The sequence below is a fragment of the Lissotriton helveticus genome, chromosome 2_1 (genome assembly GCF_964261635.1).
Source record: "Lissotriton helveticus chromosome 2_1, aLisHel1.1, whole genome shotgun sequence".
In the NCBI taxonomy this organism is placed as follows: Eukaryota; Metazoa; Chordata; class Amphibia; order Caudata; family Salamandridae; genus Lissotriton; species Lissotriton helveticus.
This window is the reverse complement of record NC_136059.1, coordinates 48746303-48763647: the sequence shown is the minus strand read 5'-3', so window position 1 is coordinate 48763647 and position 17345 is coordinate 48746303. Positions and strand designations below refer to the sequence as shown.

The 17345-nt window shown below is 46.2% G+C and overlaps 1 protein-coding gene across 4 annotated transcripts in view; it reads left to right on the top strand.

The window, feature by feature from the left end:
- FAM221B (family with sequence similarity 221 member B) overlaps positions 1-17345 on the top strand; it is a 139721-nt gene that overhangs the window by 112396 nt on the left and 9980 nt on the right. For 2 of the 4 annotated variants that reach the window (XR_013607231.1, XR_013607230.1), the window contains exon 6: positions 3925-4070. The exons of the other annotated variants lie outside the window; for them this stretch is intronic. The gene's annotated coding sequence lies outside the window, so the exon portion shown is untranslated. The remainder of the gene's footprint in view (positions 1-3924; positions 4071-17345) is intronic. 4 annotated transcript variants of the gene reach the window in all.

Here is a 17345-nt window from a genome sequence, read left to right as displayed (position 1 = left end):
AGAAAGTATTCGACCGCATGTAGGCCCTGAGTATGGTCAATGCATGTGTATAGACTGGTTGTGTCAAGTGTAATTAAGCAATATGAGGGTTGCCAGTCCAATTTCTCAATCCGCTCGATGAAGTCAGTAGTGTCTCTTATATAGGATTTCAGCGAGAGGACTGACTCAAACAAGAAATGATCTAAAAATCTTGAAAGTTTTTCAGTCAGTTCACCAATCGAGGAGATGATAGGCTGCCCCGGCGATTTGTCAATGTTCTTATGTACCTTTGCCAACATCCCGGGAGTGCTGCTTGTTCTTTTCGTAGGATTTGAAGAGACAGTGGAGCTTTGATATATATTTATTTATTTATTTATTTTAACCAGCTAACATTAAGGAATCCGCTGTGAATGGACTTAGATCTAGCCCATAACAACAACATGACGAAAACATCTTTCTAACCAAATTATTTCACACAGCCTTTAAACCCAGGACCTGATGAATCCTTCCGATCAAATATTTTATAAAGCATTAATCCCTGTGCCCTTCAGAATCCTTTTGAACATTTCTTTCAATTTACGCAGCCTTTAACCCCATAACATTACATGCCTGAGATCTAGGTACCCTGACACATCCATTAATCTGAACACCACAAGAATGTTTCCAGTTAGGGACCTTAACATAGACATTTACTCGAAGTCCTGAAAAGTCTTTCCAAGCAAGCCATTCTACAAATGAGTCATCTCAGAATTCTTCTATATGGGTAGTTTGATATATGTAGCCTTCAACTTCATCACATCAGAAACCCTTTCACCCATTCATCCAGGCCCAGATTTTGATCCTGTAACATTATAAATCCTTCAGACAAGAAGTCTTGAGAGAGCTTCAAACCCTTTGACTAGAGAGTTTCATCGTGGTGCGTCCCATGACCTTATAGATGACTTACAACCACCTCTGTTGTAGACTTTTCAGTTTAAAGCACCCTCCAGTGTACAAAGCAACACGAACAACCTTGTCTGGTCCATATTGGCAGATGAGAGAGTTAGCAAACCTAAAAGACATTTTTGCCCATCTGAGAACCCAATGAGCCGTACTGCCCTCTGATAGCGTGTGACTTAAAAGTCAAGCCAATTAATTGACTGCCATGTTCTAATTCATGCCTGCAGGGTGCAACACTCTTTGAGTCAGCTTTCCAGAGCAGTGCAGCCTGCTAGTGCTTTTAACGTCTCAATAAATATCAGGTTTGAGGTATGAGAGAATTTGGCGATGTTAATTTTGGAGCTCAACGATCTCAATCAATTCTTCTCCCTGCAGGTGTTTGCGATGCCACCTGTCGTCCAAATCATTGAGGTGGCAGTGGTCCAAGCAACCACTGGCTCTGCTTGGTGAATTTACATGATTCTATTTCCATGTGCAGACACACAGGAAATGTGTGTTAAATTACTTCTAGGACACGGGCACTGTCTTTTGGTCTCGGTGCTCCTGCACACGGCTTTACCAAGATCTTGGCCCTTTAAACAGCCATTCTAAGGAATCACCAGATCCACTCCACCCCTACCTGTACAACTATCAATACAAGCAGCATCAAGGGAGGACGCATATTCCAGCCTAGCCCTGACTCTGAACCCTACACAAACGTGTGTTAAAGATAAGTTACCCCGGTCCTTCTTGGTGCCCTTCAAGAGGATCCAGCTCATCAGACAATTCTTGACTCTAGCCTCGCAAAGCCCTTTTCCCGTCCAGAGAAGGTAATGGCCATTGGGCAGATAGTAGGTCACTTCTTCTGTACGAGTCCATGGCAGACTGATGAATCAAGGGCTCTGGGACTGCATGTGTCTCTGCTTAGGAGTATCACAAGCCAAGCTCCACCTGGATTCCCTGCCACCCATTTAATAGAACACTGGTACCAGCTGCTGCACAATCAGTCTAGACCTTTCCCAGTTCTTCCATCCCTGTGTCAGTCATGCATAGATGCCACTTCTGTTTGAAGTGTTGCACTGGGATGCTGCCCAGCGTAATTACCAGCACTGGGATTAATTTAAGAATTCCATCCATCAACGCTTTGTATTCATCTTCTGTCTGAACTATCACCAGCTCAAAGGGACCGTTGCTTATTAGAGTTTGTCTCGGGGATCATTGAAGAGTGCTCTTCATCAGGGCTTCGTGGGACACATCAAATTACACAAACATGGTAGAACTATAACAATACTTTCTATTGTTGACATTCTAGCTTTCACTGGTGAGTCTAGAGTGGTGATGAATCTGATGAGTTACAACAATACTAAATCCCTCTCCTATGCGAGAAATTCAATGGGCACCCACTCGACGATGCTGTGCCAGCTGATAGCAGATCTGTGGGATGGGATTTTACAGCACAGCATGCTCCTAATATTCTCTCACATTACTGAGATCAGAAAATCCAAAGGGAAGAGTCTGAGCAAGTGGCTTCACTTCCCCATTTGAGCAGGAAATTCTCCAAGAAGCCATGACCCCAACTTCAAGCCCAGATGCAAGCAGTTTGCCTCCTGTATTGGGAGAGCGTGCGCGTACCTACGGGGTGGCCTAGTGCTAGACTGAACCTGAGCTTTCTGTAGGCATTCGAATCAACTCATGTGTTCCCAAAGATGCTACAGAGCATCAAGGGCAGTCTAGGATGTTCCTTCATGCTACGGCTCCTGCTCGGCCTCACTAAAATTGTTTTTTGACCATGGTAATGGTACAGCTATTACAGAAGGACCATACATACTGTCCACTGAAGGAGGAAGTTTCCCACCATCGCTCAACTTGAGTGCTTAGTTCCTGAGCAGCTAACTTTTGTTCACCTAGACCTCTCCTCAGAATACCTGGAAATGCTCAACCAGATCTGCGTCCAAGAATTAATAGATGGTATTCTGCACTGGGCTCTATCTAAGAACACAAATCAATTCTCTGGCTCAGTGGACAATGTCATGTTCTTTTCTCATCACTTGACTGGAACAGTTGGGTGTGGAATCCCTGCAAGCTTTACTCAGCAGCCATTAGAACCTACAGAACAGGTTTGTGTGTTACATGTCCACAGCTACTGAGTCCAACAAACCATACGTAACAAGCCTAATGCATCTCTTCCCTCCAGTTAGGTTCCTCACTATCTCTTGGGTCTAAAACATGGTCCTGATCAATCTGATGCATGAAGCTGGCCTTATGTTCCAGATCACTCTTACAAAGAAGAATTACTAGCAGCCAGCGCCATACGTAAGCTGCCAGCCTGTTGTTCCTAAAAACCATTCACCGCATTTGATTGGAACAAAATTGGCCAACTTGGTTTCAAAAGTACTGTTGGCATTCAATCTGTGTTAAGAGATTGAACTTCTAGGCCTTTTTTTCACATACTGATGTCACCTCTCCTAAGACACTGACATAAGGCACATCTTGCTTTGCACCCTTGATGCCTCCAGGAAGCAATACTCTAACAACCCACATCTAGCGAATTTTGGAGGTAGTGATACTGCGGGCAATTAGGAAGCCCCCCATTGCCAGATAGTCCATATCATTAATCTCATATTATACTCTGCATGGAGTTCAGCCTTCTCCCTAAGGCTCCGCTCTCTTTCTCCATTTCTATGGCATTGTGCCTATATAGGCTACTGAATGCTCCTTCTGCTAACACCACCTTTCCTCCCAAAGCGATGCTAAATTTGCCACAGTAATTCTGAAAAACCTCATATTGAAGGCCTAATCCTTCTGGTTCTACCATCTCCCACTTCCTGCTTCCCTTTCTCCGCATTGTGGAACTCACCCTTAAGTTTGAGAGTAGATAAGAGCCAGGGCATAAGGGTGGGATAAAGTTACCTTTGTAGTTAGTTTTAATCCAAATGCTTTTTCTCATTATCTCAGACCCCCACCTCAATCAGCCCCTCAGTCATCAGCCAGAAACACACTGACCACTGACTGACTCCTGTTTTTCAGGATGTGAACTGGCGAGGGTACATGTGCACACAGGGATGGGGAAGACATGCCGTGCATGAAGCATTTTCCAGAGCAGCCCCTCAGTGCCAGGGTACCTACAAAGTTGATAATGCCTACAAACTAAGAGTAACAGAGTCACCATTAAGGTAACTTTCCCATTATGATTGTTGTTTTTCCTAAATATTGGATTGTCACATAATATACTGATTAAAATACTATCCACCATTTCTAAGTACATATGCGCCACAAATAATATATGTAAATACTGTGTCCATGTTCGAAGGAGGATTATTAGTAGGGGGAAGTGTACATCGAACACTAGCAATAAGGTGACCAACGCAATATATGGTCCAGACATGGTCTCAATAAATTACTCCCTTGCTCAACCTCTGGTAGCTAGCAATGAACAGTCAGGCTTAACCTAGCAGACAGGTGGTTAAAGCATTTTAAAACGCCAATACATTTAATAAGCAAGAAACAATACACAATAAAAATCCAATACAATCCAACAGGAGAATGTTGTGCTGAGGGACTAATCATACCATGTTAAAGTGAGGGAACATTTTTAAAAATTACGCTATTGTTTGAATGTGATACTTTTATAAATGCTGCTATCCGAATTTGCTATTTTATTCTTCAAATACCTCTGTAGTCTGGAGTTGAAGGACTGCTGCTAAGTGGCGAGAGAACCTGATCTTAATCGGGGCAGTGAGGAAATTGCCCGACCATAGAGAGGACCTCGGTCCTCAAGACACCATAGAGTCAGGGAAGGTTGGCGCTCTAGATGTAGGACATGCATGTAAATTTACGACGGCAGGGGCGATGACCACTCCCAACCTGCACCTGGGCCAGGAAACCTGCCCAAACCCTATACACTGTTAGCTTCCTAAGGTACAACGCAGAAGAACTACTGCGGCTCAGGCCATCACCGGGACCGCAGAATGCCCACACTCTCAAGCAAGACAGTCCAAAAGGAAACAATGAGGTATGTGCCCAGTGCAACTTCATTCTAAAAAAGCACACACACTGCAACAAGATTACACAGGGCACCCAAAGGAAGAAAGAACAATGGAGAATGGGGCTAATTAACAGCAAGTCTGTTCCAGGGTATACAATTGATTTTGGGCTGTTGGTAGAGTAAGAACAATTAGATGCACTGTTTATCACGGAGACCTAGCTCAAAGAGAGCTCGACCCCAGATATTGTTATGGCCCTTACCCCAGGATAACAAATTTGCAAATAGGACCGGATGGGCAAAATATGAGGCGGCATCGCCATTATATACAAAGAAGAGTTTAGATGCTCCACTACACCCCTCACAATGACAAATTGTGATATCTTGCAATTTGGAATTACATTTTCTCCTGCATGCTCATTTTCGGGAATCCTTATCTATTTATTTATTTATATTTTTGTATAGCGCAGGAAGTCAATCCTCGAAAGGATATCTCCGCGCTTGATTATTACCAAAAAAACCAAAGACTGATTACTAGGATAAGGCATAACTAATAGGCTACGAGTAGGAATGTTTTCAGTGACTTCTTGAAGGATTGAAAATTAGATGTACTTTTGAGATCACAGGGCAAAGAGTTCCAGAGGATGGGGCCTTTGTAGGACAGGGCACGTCCTCCCTGCCTGGCTTTTTTTATCCTAGGGACCTGGAGTAGTTGATGAGCACTAGATCGCAAAGTGCGACTGGGAATGTGGGGTTTGAATATTTTTTCCAGATATTTAGGTCCTTTACCAAATAGACATCTATGAATAGTGCAGCATATTTTGAATTTGACACGCTGTCTAATTGGCAGCCAGTGGAGTTTTGACAGCAAGGGGAGTGGGGTAGATCTTGGTTGGGCATTGAGGACTAGTCTCGCAGCAATGTTTTGGATCACCTGCAATCTCTGCAGTTGTTCTTCATTTGCAGAGATCAACAGGCCATTGCAGTAGTCCGTCCTACTTATGACTAGGGCCTGAACGAGGGTCTTCCTGTAGGAGTCGGAAAGGAATGGGAAGACACGCCGTAAAAGACCTATGACTTGAAAGCAAGAGCCTGCTACTTGATTTATGTGTTCTTTAAAAAGCAGTGCTCTGTCAAGGCGTACCCCAAGGTTTTTGACAGTTTGTTTGGGACTTGGGGTTGGTCCTAAATCTAAGGGCCACCAGTCCGGAGACCACAGAGTTGAGGCCTCTCCAAACAACATTACCTCAGTCTTGCCCACGTTACACTGGAGGCAATTACTGGCCATCCAATCTACAGGCCTTGTAGCATGTTTATAGATGTCTTCCCTGAGTCCCTAGCCAGCATGATTGTGGGAAAAGGATTCATTACCACGCTTGGTGATTTTAACATACATATAGATGAATCAAATAACCCATCTACCAAGAGACTAGTAAAAGCTATGTAACTCATCCAACTAATTACCACCACTACCCATAAGAAAGAGCATATTCCAGATCCCATCTTTTCCAATGACCCAAAGATCCAAGTGAATTCACCTATCCTGGTTCCGTAGTCAGACCATTATTTTAACCCTTTCTCATTTACGAAAACACCTATATGAGTGTTATCTAACTCTACCTCGACACCGGTCAGGAGCTGGTCGAAGCTTACACTTGAAAGATGGGCCAAGACCCGAGAGGCCTCTACTCCTACCTTAACAGACAATCCAGATGAGGCCTACATTCTTTGGAAACACTGGATCAACCAATCGTTGGACCAATGTATTCCCAAATCATGATCAAGTTCTCAATTTAACACGAAAAGAGCCCCCTGGTTTGACAGTCCTCTAGCCTCACTGAAAAAGGACTGTAAGAAACTAGAAATAACAGGAGGAACCCATGCCACCGCCCTAAAAATCCATTATAAGAGTGCCATCAGACACTTTCATAATGAAATCAAACAAGCTCAGGCCAAGCACTACGAGGAGAAGATCAACATGGTGGCCAACTCCCTTAGGGAACTATTTAAGATTGTTAAATCCCTGACACCGGTGGAGTAGGGTAACTCCCCTTATCGCCTGTCTTTGCACAAGGTATCAGGAGCAAGGCATCCCTGACCTGCATCAACCTTCTCCGCTTCCTGTCATCTGCCGATACTGTTCGCCGGAGCCGCTCCGCGGGTCCCGCTTCACGAGGGAAGCTAGCGTGGGCTGCGGCGGCTCAACGGGGCTGCAAGCGTGAAGGGCAGGGACTCCATTGACCAGGAGTCCCTGCGAGGCCAATTGGAGACACCTGGCCCGCTCTCCCCGGAAACCACGCCCCCAGCGCACACGTTCATATTCTGACTCACACCCGCGCACGCGGGATGCGCGCGGCACGGAGCGCAGAGCGAAGCCCGGTCAAAGGGTGGGCCGTTTGTGGCCATTAGAGGCCGAGTGAGACCGGACCGGGCCACCCCTCTTGGCGTCTTGTTCCCTAATACCACTATTGCCCTGACTTTACCCGTCCTTCGTAAGAACCAAGGGACAATGTCCATGCGTGAATGCAGAACCAGGGCAGCCAAAGGGAAGCAGCTAAATGGGACCCTCGATGACTTCATAACGAGGACTAGCTCAGCGATAGATGTAGAGATTAATAAAATGCAACAGAGAGTTTCTATGGACCTAGATGCAGCTAGAAGAATGTCCCAGGAGTTGGGAATGGCTAAGAAATCATCTCTAGGTCATATTGCATCCGTCAAAACCCCCGAGCGTTTGATTGGCCCAGTATCAATTATGACTCAGGCGGATGTCCATCACACCTTGGCCATAACTTCCCCATTGCCAGTCCCTAACTTGGGATTACCCCATCCCTTTATTATTCCGAGTCCATCCGTGGGTGGGGTGGATCCGGCAAGGGGGGCACCTTTAGAGTTAACTCCCAAGGGAAAGGGGGCGTGTGGGAGGAATTTGTGTGATATTAAAGAAGGTGCGATACACAAAAGGAAGCGTAATACTACATCTGCCTACTCTAGGAAGAAGGCTAAAGTAGCAAAGGCCCAGTATTTTAAGGGTGGGAAGCCTACTGTAGTAGGAGGGGGTGGTACACCCCTTCATGTACCCCCAGTTGCTGAAATAAATAGCCCGATCGCCGATGAGTCTAGCCTGGTTGTAGCAGAAGGGGAGCAAGACTTAGTAACTGAAGATGAGATTGACGGGGTATCTGTATGTGTGGAATTTTTTTTAATTGTTTGGGAAACTTTGAAAAAACTCCTAACCCCTCTGGAAGTCAGATTATCTCGCATAGAAAATCAGCTGCTCGAGGCAGAAAAAAGTATTCTAACTTTAGCCACCCTTAGTATAGTGGGAAAAAAAACTAACAGCATACCTGGTGGAAATAAAACCACTCCAACACCCGCCATTATTTCATCCACAACACCTGTGATCAAACCCATACCTAAACCTCGGTCTAAGCCTCTCGAAATCAAAGTTAACAACACAGTAACAGAGGTACCTAAACAGCTGCCTGCACAATCTGCAACAGTTCCGAAAGATTCGGCAGCCCAGAGGGTTAAAGAATCTAAGACACATCAACATAACCCACAGGGGTTCAAATTTAGTGAGAAACAGCGTGGGGGTTTTGTAGATCTTCCCCCAGATGTAAGGCCGTATGTAGTGGTGCTAACAGGAGTTCCGGAAATTGACTACCACCAACAGGAAAACTTTGGGTCATTGAGAAATAAGGTAATACATTGGCTGAATGAAAACAGGCCGTTGCCCAATCATCTGAGAAGTCAAATTCTAATGGTGCGAAGGGTACCATGGATAGGGACCTCTCACAAATCTATTCCAGGTGATTGTATCATTGTCTCATTTGAAGACCCTAATACAGTACACCATATATGCACATGGAACAACTATGGGGGGAACTCGCCCATTGAAGTTAGACCACTTACTTTCTTTTATCCCCCGCGAATACGTTCTAACTACGGGGGGAATTGGGCATCGGCTAGAAACTATGCTCGGGGTGGGACTGTAGACGGTTGGCATGGCAGCCAAGGCTGGTGGAATGGGGCACCCACCTACGACAGATTTGGCTGCCTTGAAGAAGTTGATTGACTCACCCCAAGGGTAGCTTGCACAACCTGTTTTGATGATACATTCTCTATATCCTGCCCTAAGCCCATGCTAATCCCATGCATCCCTGAAAATAGTAATCTACCTGTTAGTATGGTTTTGACCACAGGGGGGGGAGCTTCCAATTGTCTAGATATTGATAAAGTCCCCCAGCTCTCCAGCGATAAGATAGGCCTGGCAGTCCCAGTTGAACACGGCGTGAATGGTAATACTTTTCAAATGGAGGCGTATGAAATATGTAGGTCGCCCCACGATGCGTTGGCTTTTCCGGACCCACTTATATCGGATGCAGCCACTCGAGAGGAAGGTTCCCCTGGCAGCAGTCCCTACCCGTTATTACAGTTGGCTTTGGGGTGGGAGCCTGCCCGGTCCCCCGTGGTGGTCCCTGGGGGGGAAGCCCCATCACCGACTCCGGATGAGGCCCCTAGCACTGCCACTAACCCTCTTACGAGTGTCTGTGTGCTGGGTCAGGAGGGAGCTGGTGGCGAAGGGCTGAAGGTGCTTAGTTGGAACATAGCAGGCCTTGCACGGAACATTGACATACCGGAATGGAATTCATTTGTAGAATCCTTTGGAATTTGCCTATTCCAGGAAACCTGGTGCTTGGAACCACGCCACAAGGTGGGCTACACCACCTACTTTGTGCCTGCGTTGCATTTGCCCGGAGGGAAGGGCCGCCCCTCTGGCGACCTACTAATTTGGGCAAACATTTCACTGGGCCTCTCCATCAGGCCTATTGCTACCAAATCGCCTGACTTACAGAGAGTTTCAGTTAGAGGGACATGTCGGGGGAGGAAGCTCGAAATTTTTAACATCTATGTCAGAGGAACAAGGGGTGGGTCCTCCACACTGTCTCTTACGGGCATTGAGGAGGGACTTAGTTCTTGTGGTTCTGACTCCCTTGTCATACTAGCCGGGGACTTCAATTGCACATTTGAACCCCTGGCTAGGGAGGATATATTGGGCATCAGGGAGGATGATGCTAGGAGAGGTATCCCCTCTCTCACATTGGCCCCTATCAGAAGTTGGACACAAAATGCCATAGACCTTAATGCTCTCTGTTTGGAACATGGCCTCAGGGCAACCAACGGTAGATCTAACTCAGATTCCACAGGAGCACATACGTTTAATAGAGTGGGTCATTCCTCGCGAATTGACTTCATTCTTTTAAACTATAGTCTTTGGGCCCACCTGATAGATATGGTGGTCTTACAGTCTTCTGACAGCGATCATAACCCTCTATTTCTGTCCCTGTCCTCCTTCTGGTCGGGCGCGACCCCAGCCCAATCCCCACACGTGTGGAAATCAACGCATGAAGTAATCCCCTCTAATTGTGGCAGGCGCCTAAAATGGAATTCCATTGCGGCAAACGAGGGAAAAATCCTGGGTGTTAAATCCATAATGTCTAACACCGCGTCGCGTTTAGACTCTTTTGGAGCCAGCATGCTTGAGGTTCCAACTCTGTTTGCCGAAACAACAAACGCGTTAGGCGAACTATTTATGGCTCGCTCTTCAGTCTCAAGGGGCAACGCAAGAGGCAGACCCATGGGTAATGCGGGCTGGTTCTCCCCTGCCTGCCGTGTTGCCGAAAGGGAGCTAATTAAAGCAGTGAAAGCAAAGGATGGGGCCAGATTAGTCTCGCTAGGCGTAATTATAGAAGGACTTTGTCGAAGGCAAGGGCCGAGCATGAGAATCAGTTTTGGTACGATTTTAAGGCGGCCAGCTCAAGGAAGGACTCTAAGGGTTTTTGGGACCTAATAAGAACTAGGGACAAACCCGCGGACTCCCTTATAACATGCAACATAACCGAGGGAGTGTGGTTTGATCATTTTTCTAAGCTTTATGCAACAGTTGCGGGCTCCGAGGCTACCCCGATGGAACAGTACCCGTTGGTTCGCACAGAGCCCAGTGAGGAATTCCTATTCACACCTAAGGAAGTAGAAGGGGGCTTAAGTGCCTTGTCCCTAACAAGGCAGCGGGCCCTGACGGCCTTCCGGGAGACTTGCTCTGCGTTAACCCAGTTGAGTGGGGGAGACTTATTGCCTCCTTAATGAATGCTGACTTGGCTGGTGCTACTCTCCCGGACTCATGGAAGGGCGCAGAGGTCGTCCCGATCTTTAAGAAAGGGAGCCGGGATGACCCTGCTAATTATCGCCCAATTAGCCTCCTGGATTCCACGCAGAAGGTGGCAGGCAAAGGGGTTCTAGGAAGGGTCTTGCAGTGGGTCGAGGAGAACCATATTCTTTCAGACTTTCAGGCTGGCTTTAGAACTGGCATGGGGACGATCGAGCAAGCATTTCGGTTGATGATGCTTTTTTGGAAAGTGGTTGTACTGGGCAAAGGCAGTTTGTACCTTGCATTTATAGATCTACGGACTGCCTTTGACCTGGTCCCACGTAACCACCTCTGGAGTGTTCTCGATGCGTTAGGTATTCCCCCATACTTACAGGATATTATTTATTTATTTATTTTTTACATTTGTATGGCGCACAGCTACCCAAAAAGGGTTTCCCGGCGCCGATGATTCTTCTATGAACGGGGGAAACGGTGAAGCATGGGGATTTATTTCTGGAAGAGCCAGGTCTTTATATTCTTTCTGAAACTGGCGTAATTTTCTTCCTTTCGGATATTAGGGGGAAGTTTGTTCCACAAGGAGGGCCCTAATACAGAAAAAGATCTACCTCCTATTATTGCCAGTTTGAATCTCGGGGTCGAGAAGTTTGCTGCGGTAAGAGGACGCAGTTATCTGCCCGGGGTGTAGGGGGTCGCTCAGGATAAAAGATACTTGGGTGCTGTACCAGATTTTATCCTAAACATGTAGCTCAGGGCTTTGAACCTGATCCGGTTCTCTACCCTGAGCCAATGTAGGTCCTTCAGATGTTTGGACACGCTAGCCGTTTTAGGAATTTTACAGAGTAATCTTGCAGCCGAGTTTTGGACTAGCTGTAAGCGTTTGATGACTGCTTGATTCGAACCCAGATAGAGAATGTTGCCGTAGTCAAGCCGAGATGTAATTAAGGCATTGACTACGGTCTTTTGTGTTGCAGGGGGCAGCATCCAGAGGATTTTTCTCAACCATTTCAAGATGGTGAGGCAGATGCCTACTACTTTGTTAGCTTGAAGTTTCATCGAGGGAGTATTATCGATGGTGACCCCAAGATTTCTAACGTGGGTAGCAGGGATGGGGATATTGCCTAGCTCCGTGGGCCAATGGGAGGCATTCCATAGATGTTTATTTTTCCCCAAGAGGAGGATTTCAGTTTTTCCACCGTTCAGCTTCAGCTGGTTTGTAGACATCCAGCTAAAGATTTTTCCTAGCCCTACTTTAAGGGAGGATGGAGCCGTTGGTTTGGACTCTGACAGTGAGAAGACGATCTGAGAGTCGTCAGCATATGTCGTCAGGGTGAGTCCCGCCCTGTCTGCCAAATCTGCCAGGGGTCTAAGGTACAGATTGAAAAACAGAGGGCTTTGAATGGAACCCTGGGGTACACCGTGCGGGGTACTAAACGTGTCCGATCAGGCGATGGGGGATGAAATCTGAAAGGTTCTCTGGGACAAGAAAGACTCAATCCATTTGAGCGCTTTGCCCTGTATACCGTTTCTCTCAAGCGTGGCCAGGAGTTTGGCGTGGGAGATGGTATCGAATGCCGCACTCAAATCAAGCAGAATGAGTGCGACTGTCTGGCCATCATCAAGGAGCTTCCTGATGGTTTCGGTTACTCCCAGCAGAGCAGTTTCGGTGGAAAAACCCGCTCTGAAGCCTGACTGAGACGGGTGGAGGAGCGAATTTTCTTCGGTGAAGAGAGTGAGGGCAGAGTGGATGTGTCTTTCAAGTAATTTTGAAAAAATGGGGAGGAGTGAAATGGGTCGGTAGTTTGCAGGTAATTCAGGGTCTGCAGAGGGTTTTTTCAAAAGTGGACATACCATCGCATGTTTCCAGATTGATGGTACTATGGAGAGCTGAAGGGAGGAATTAAGGCTTTCCGCAATGATGGTTAAAGCTGGGTCATCCAGTTGTCTGAAAACAGAGGCGGGTAATGGATCGCAGGGGGAACCAGATTTGACAGTCTTAAGAGTGGATTTCAATGATTCCAGGGTGAATTGGGGCCAGTGGTCAAGGGTATTAGAGTTTGTTGACCGCAGGGGCATTTCCTCACTAGGGTCATGACCAGGGGTGTTCCTGGTGATGTCGGAGATGATTTTTTCAATTTTATCGGTAAAGAAAGACGCAAGGGCTTGGCATTTTGTTTTATCCAGAGGGCGAGTTATAGCAGCCGTGTTTGCGCCGGCAAGGTCTTTGACTGTATTAAACAGCGTTCTTGCCTTGTTTGGCGCCGTGTCAATGGCCTTTGCCACGTAGGAGGCACGCGCTTTGGCACATGCAGAGTGATACTCATTTCTGGCTTTGTGGTATGCCATTTTTTTGTCATGAGCATAGTCTTTGCGCCACTTCCTTTCTAGAGTCCCGCCCTGTCTGCCCTATGCTGATAAAGTTCCATGCAGACAATTTTGCACAGATCAGGTGGGGTAATCAGGGACAAAAAACATCAGGAATACCTGTAAATAGAGGTGTCCGCCAGGGTTATGTGCTAGCCCCCACTCTGTTTTCACTGTATGTCAACGGAGTGGTGGAGCACCTGCTGCAACATCCTGCAGACGCACCATCCCAGGCTGGCAGGAGAATACCTACCCTCTTATTTGCAGACGACACCCTCCTGATCTCCAAGTCACCAGCGGGTCTGCAGAGTCTCCTAAGCAGCTTTAAAACCTTCTGCGACTCAAGGGGATTAGTTATAAACACAGGGAAGACTAAGTTCCTAGTTTTAAATCCCCCGAAGAAGTCAGTCAAACCACCTACCCTAGATTCAGTTCCACTTGAGAGGGTCAAGGAGTTTGATTACCTTGGCATTCGTCTCTGCGACTCTATGAGCTGGAAATCCCACCATCAAAAGATGCTGCTGACCCACAAGAGGGTGGTGGGGGCCCTCCTTAAGGAACAACATGCCTCTTCCCTCAAACCAATAGCACCGGTTCTCGATATTTACAGGGCACGAGGTGTCAGTGCAGCTCTCTATGGGGCAGAACTTTGGGGTGTACAGAACGTGGACCAGTTGACCCGCTCTGAAAGTAAATTTCATAAGGACCTAATTGGCCTCCCTCATAGCACTCCAACTCTTCCTCTTCTTCTAGATATGGGCACCCGCCCCATTAGTGATCAGGCGAGGTTGCGCCCACTCCTTTTGTTGGCCAGAATAGAGTCAGTTTCGCATTTATTGTTTGAATGCCCGGCCTACGCAGTCCCTCGCCGCAGATGGCTGAAGCCACTCTGTAGAGAACTTGGAACTAGATCCCATAAGGAGGCCATAAGAATTTTAAAAACGGACCCTCGGCCCCTGTTTGCAAGTGGACTGGCAACATTTTTAGGCTGGGCATGGCGTATTAGATTCAATAGGTTTTCGCACCTTGCTTGATATGTATTTCAGATTGCTTTTATGTAACTTCTTATGTAAATTGTTGTTTGAATCATATGTTATTACTTATGCACTAGCTTTTACTGTTTTTTAATGTACATGTATTGCTTTTTATGATATGAACTATATCGAAATAAAGCTATTTACTACTACTACTACTTATCAATCTAATAATGAGACATGTAACAATGTGGCTGCATTTTTTTTTAAAACAAAGTAGATAACATCTGTACCTCACTTCAGGGGAACATTCCTGGCAGCTATGATTCATGGCAGAGTAATTATGCTGGCCCAGACCAGAATCAAGTAGCTGAATGCACTCAGTTGGCAGCTCCACCTATATTAGATCACATACCAGCCCTAAATAGGGAAAATATTAGGCTCCTCTTGCGGAAATTCAAATCAGGATCTCCCCAAGATCCAGCACCCCCCTACATTTTACCTAAGGGTGGGGACTCTGTTTTCTCTACCACAGCAGAGCTCCTCACACTATCCCTTGAAAATGGTATAGTCCCAAAGAAGTGGAAGCATGAAATCGTGAGGCCATTGCTGAAGTAGCCCTAGTTCCGGCAGTATTGGGGAACGTTCACCCTATCTCACTGCTACCCATCCTGGAAAAATGACTGGAGAAACAAGTTAATCATATCCTATCACAGTTTCTGGAAGAGAATAACTGTCTGCATAAGACTCAGATGGGCTTCCGACCACATCACAGTAAAGAATCAGCCCTTCTGGTGGTCACCGGAGGATCTTAAGGGGATATTAGTTCAAGGGGGCTCAGCCGCAATCCTGCTTCTATATTTAAGCATGGCTTTTGACACCGTGGACCACTCTACCCTGGAACATAGTCAGAGGATGGTTGGCATCCAGGAGAAAGACCTCAAATGGCTTACCTCCTTTTTGACTGACAGAACATTTCAGATAATGGAATCCACCTTACTTTCAAATACACTGCCAGTCTCATGTGGAGTCCCACAGGGCTTGTCTCTCAGCCCCTCATTGTTTAACATATATATGCCCCCATTGGCAAAAATCGTTCAGGAGATTGGGCTGTTGATAGTGTGCAGCTATGTCATCCTATGCGGATGACACACAGCTGGTGGCATTGGTGGCTGAGGGGCAGAACTCAAATCACCTCAAATTGGTACCCTGTTTGGAATAAGTGGCTAATTGGATGGTCAATTGTAGTCTAAAATTAAATGCTGACAAAACTGAGCTTATGATTCGCGGAAATAATCACAGGCCCAGCACTATTATTAGCTGGCCAGAAGATTGGGGAATACCTCCTATCCCCGAACCCTCAATAAAGAATCTGGGAATGTGGCTGGATAACACACTTTTTAAAGAAATCCAAACTAAAAAAACTCACAGCAACTTCCTGTGGTATACTCCAAATGATCCGTAAGATCATAGGACTTATCCCAGATCAGGCACGAAGAACGGTGATCCAGGCCTTCATAGTTTCATGTCTTTACTACGGCACTCCCTGGATCTGGGTTCACAAACATATGTTATTCACAGGCTGCAGGTGGTGCAAAATGCGGCGGCCAGGCGACTCTTAAAAATGACAAGACTCAGTAAAGACCTCCCTGAAACAGCTTCACTGGCTGCCCATTGAAGCCAGGATTACATTTAAATCCCTCTTCCTGGCTAATAAAGCAATGAATGGCAGGGTCCAGCTATAATCAGAGAACTCATTTCACCATATGTACCAAAGAGGTACCCCAGGGCATCCCAAGACCGCCTCTTAAAGATGCTGGGGATCAAGAGATCAAGATGGGGAGGTAAGTCTTTTTCATGCTTGGCCCCGAAGTTGTGGAATTCCATGACCAGAGAACTGAGGTTGCTGGAAGAAGAACTCAGCTTCAGGAAAAACTAATCACATGGTTGTTTCCATGATGATTACCCAATTTGTACCATCGCTACCATCTCTCACTGCCAGTGCTGGGAAGCCCTTTGGCAGCTATGCTTTATAAAACCGCCAAATAAATAAACAAAATTAAATTAAAATAAACGCTAATTTATAAAAATAGGAAATGTTTGTATGTTTAAAATAAACACCAAAATGACAAAAATCCAATGAAGGGACTCATAGATATGAATTTTTAAGGAATAAACCCTGTCTACTGACTACAAACCCATAGCACAGAATTGGGATATTTTGTCACGCTTGACCGGGTCAAAGTCAAAGTTTGGATCCCTGGTTGGATACACTAAGTGGGAGGCCTCGGTCAAAATTTTTCTTTACACTTAGAAACATTTCTGTAGGATTTTCTCGTGATGTCGATCAGGCCTCCCCAGCAGGTTGGATTCACAATGGCTTCATTTGCTTGGTTCCGTTGGAGCCCCTGGTCAATGCCTGAAAGTCTTGAGCTACGGAGCTTTCACCAGAACAAACCTGAAATCCAGGCCGGGTCACAGTGCAAGATGCTCAGCTTGACTCTTCATTTCGGGTCAGTCAACCTAAGGAGCTTTTTCTCAAAAATTCGCCAAACTTCAGGACGTGCTTCCTGAAGATCCTTATGGGGGCTCAAATTGTCCACAAACAATATCCAAGGTTCCAGAGTCTCTGAGTTGCCTCTCAGAAGTTGAGACTACATTTCTCACAATGCACCTGCCCAAGCACTGTGAAGTCCATGTGAAGGCCGTCTGCTGGGTGATTTTTCTGGAGATGATGCAGGTGTAGCTCTTTTAACCTGTTGCCCTCCTGAAGTCCACTACTTCTCATTTTGGAAGCTAAACAAAATCCTTAGGGCTGTTGTTCCTTAGTGTGCAGTAGGCATAGTCTTTCCAATTACAGTACTGCTGGTGCAGGTCAGGGCTGCAGCAGGGGCACTCCTTCTTGTAGTTTCAGGCAGTAGATCTGAGTTGCTGTGCAGCTCTCACATATTTATCCAGA